We start from the raw sequence: 4,026 nt of genomic DNA, 5'->3' as shown, positions 1-4,026 counted from the left end.
AGGCCAGCAGGGGGTTAAGCACCCTTTATCTTTCAGGTCTCCACTTAGAGGACCCTACTATATGGGTAGGGATGAGCATAAGAGAAGCAACATCCAGCCCTGAAGGTATACAGTTCAAATTCTGGTTATTTTAAGAAGAAGAACCTCTAACACAGCTGAAACTGAAGGTCTAATTGTAGGATTTGTATCCTGTGAGTTCCTGAGCTGCTTTGGGTTGCAGAAAAATTCCTGACAAAATGATTGAGAATTTTTTTAAAATAAATTATATCTAGTGATTAACATGGAAGCAGCTCTGCCAATTTCCAGATTAATCTTGTTGTGCTAGGAATATATGAATCATTTTCATTTCTGTTCCACTCTGACTACGATAAGAGACCCATTTCTGTATATACCCATACAATTATTTTTGCAGTTTGGATCTTAATTTCAACAGCAGTGATTGCAAGATAGCTGCATAATATAGCACACTGAACAACTGTGAGCCTAAACTGAACTCTAATTATACATACCTGGTTTGATGTTTCTTTAGGCATCTGCAATAAGTTCCTTTAGGCATTCAGTGCAATAAGACTAGTACAGCCATCTCTGTGATAGGAGATGTGTATCACAACAGGCAACTGAGTTTTGTGCAGGAAAAACCCACAGATGTAGGGAACTGGTCTCCTTTGACAGTGTAACTACCAGTTGCTTTAGGCCTTTGATAGTACTAGATAGTACTAGAGGCTCTTTGCTAACAAGGTAATCATACCTAATAAACACACTATAATGTGGACATTCTTGGATGCATTTTCCACTCAGTTAAACCAACACAAAGAAAGATTCTGTCATTTGCCTAAGCAATCACTAACTTAGCAAGAAGCAGCAATGGATCCTTCAAGTTCCCATTCTCATTTTAGAAGCAGTTAAAGAGGTTGGATTTTTCCCCACCATTGATTGAAAATATATTTTGCTACACTTCTTCCAAACAGAAGTTTATAACTGCATATAACTACTGCATCATGGACTGCCCTAGAAAGACACGACTGTATATGCCACAAGGACATAACCACACATGCTTCTTAAAATGAAAAAGAATTCAAAACATATGAAGTAAACGAGGAGAGAATACAAAATGTAATAGAAGGACAAAAGGAATCAACCCCAGATCTTTTGGTGTAGAAAACCAACTGAAGTCTATTAATGGCTGCAGGTATTCAGTGACTGTGAAAAATGTTTTCAAAAGATAGACTGATCCAGAATAGAGAGCTGAGAAGTTGTGTGAAAAAACCCACTTATTCTTCTTCTTAAAGGCTATTAACATTCTATATATTGTTTCCACAAAAAGTGGATTTGGATATATTTAAATAAGGAATTGCATTAAAACTAAAAATTGATTCATTAAACAGTACGTAAGCTGTAGCATCTCCAAATTATGGGATGGGATGGTTTTGCATCTTCCTAACTTTACAGCTAACACCCCTTCCAGTTTTTATCATCACCTCATTATTCCCATTCTTACTTCGTGATGTTATGGTGACTAAAAAATATGTGACTAGAAAATAGTAGCCTTCCATACTTCAATCCCCTGACTTCCCCTGGGGGAGTGGATTACTGCATCACAATACTGGTATCTGTTAGTTAATGCTGTGGGCTTCACTCAGCTTCAAAGCAAAGATATTAAAGGCTCGTTTTCCACTACAAGGCAGGTGTATTTTTATTAGCTCTTTTTCAAAATTGCTATGACTTCACTTGTGGATACCCCGCCAACAGCCATTATTGAAAGCTGGACTATAATTGCTACGGAACATGCAACGTCTGAAGCACTAAACCAGTGTTACTGCAATCCTCCAACAATTGACTGAAACCAAGTGTTACATCATTAAAGCTGAATTACAACACACCCATGGCGTGTTTTCCATGTGTGCTATTTTAAACAATAGTAGAGAAAAACCTGGCTATAAATTCACAGATCCCCAATTTGTTCAAAATCCATGAACAATGAGGGCTGTCTGACAGGTTCTGTTGGCTCTATTTTAGTCAGAAATGTCACGCACCATAATTAAACGTCTGTTTGGCTTTTATTGGAGATGGAAATGCTAGCTTTAGTTATAAATTTAAACAACCTGTCACAAGGGGAGACTCCACATTTGTATAGTTTAGGAAAGTTTAGCAATTGTAATTGCTCCAGGAAAGACAAATAAACTAATGGAAACTTTTCTATTTCTTAATTGGCTTTGCATCAGAAAAAAAATAAGCTAATGTGGTTATGGTATAGCTTTCATCTGGTCTGAATGTTCTGAGTTCTTTGCTTTAGTAGATAAAGTTAGTGCACCGGTACTTTCATAGCTGTTGCTTAATTTTCATGCAGAAATTAACTGAAGACTATGGTGATCACAGCTTCTAGGTTAAGAGAAGATGCCACTTACCAATAGCAACAGCATATCATCAGTATTGCAGAAAATTGTTTAGTTCAATTCAGCACGGTTCAGCCTGATGTTGTCCAAATGGAAATATTTTGCTGTCACCTTGGTATGCAGCAACTATTATAGTTTAAGCAAATCCTGCAATTTTTCTACTCAGCTTCAGAAATTTTACAGTGCCCAGATTCCACTGGAAAATATTTGATCACTCATATGCTTGGATAGAAATTTGTCACCTGGAATAGAAATCAGGATAAACCTGCCAGCATCCTTATGCAGACAGGCTCTGCAAATATATACTAGGCAAGATCTCTGCCAAATAACTTGTGTCTGGCCAATACCGCCTTTCAAATAGTCTGTGAATACCAGTTGCCAATAAAGATTCATTATACCATGTATAGGTAAATATTATTTTAGCTTTTGCATCTAGAGTTTTAAGCTTACACAGTAGCAATTCATTTGCTCTCCACATACTACCTGTCTGCAAGTTTCTGCGCAGTAGCCAATCACAATATTCACACTTCTCACTAGCACCTAAACAATATATGTCTTTTACTTAAAATAGTTCAGTCAGAGGTAAACATTTCCAAGTTATGTTTTTCACTCACACACAAAGTACATACTATGGCTATTTTCAATAGCAATATCAAATGCAAGACTTCACAGTAGATGTTATAATCTTCTGAGTCTTTTCCTGCTGCACTGCTTTTCAAGAAGTCAATCCTTTTCCTTGGTTCTACAATCTATTTAAATGTAAGACAATGTATAATGTCTTCTACATCTGAAAACATATGGACATATTAAATTAATGCAAAAAAATAGTATCTCTATATTTGACATAGTGAAACTTTACAGCCATTCCCTCAGGCATGGTAGAACATCCAGAACAGTCCCAAATCATGCACAGGTTACAGCTGTTAAAAATGAAGACATTTTCAAAGGCAGTGTGTACCACTTTCATCATAAATGTTTGCCTATACATCGTCATTCTCTGTTGTTTAGAAAACACCCAACAACTCAGACTCTCTTGCTTTAGAATGCAATTTACTTTTTCAAAATTGCCCCAAACTTGCTGTTATGAAACTTCTCAAGCATTTGTGCTAACTTGACTTTCACTTTCATTTTACTGTTATTTTCACCTAATAGAAGCTCTACATGAGGACACTCCAATGAATAGATATTGACTTTTGATTCCTAAAAACATGTGCTAGAAATACCATTTTGCATTTTTTTTTTTGTGCAACACTTTTTATTTACCTGAAAAATCATGCTGCTTTCTCTTTTCATTGTATTTCATCCTTTTACACAACTTCATCATTTCATTGTCACTCATGCATTACTTCAGAGTTCCTACAGAGTTTGCACTTTCCTTCTTTCTGGAAATGTTTTTAAATACTAGGGTTTATTTTATGTTTAAATACTAGGGTTTGTTATTTATTTACTTTTAAGTTTATTTTTTAAATACTAGGGTTTATACTTTTTCATACAAAGACATCCAATAAATGAAGTTTTGCTCAGATTAAAGGGAAGTGTCTATATGTTTTTGCACAGACCAGCCAGGACACCTAATGGCAAAGATTTAACTCCTGTTTAGCATCCTGATATTTTAATTCTTCTGGATATTGAT

This window comes from Acanthisitta chloris, unplaced genomic scaffold, assembly GCF_000695815.1.
Source record: "Acanthisitta chloris isolate BGI_N310 unplaced genomic scaffold, ASM69581v1 scaffold3993, whole genome shotgun sequence".
Lineage (NCBI taxonomy): Eukaryota > Metazoa > Chordata > Aves > Passeriformes > Acanthisittidae > Acanthisitta > Acanthisitta chloris.
The sequence above is the reverse complement of the archived record's forward strand: the minus strand, read 5'-3'. Positions refer to the sequence as shown.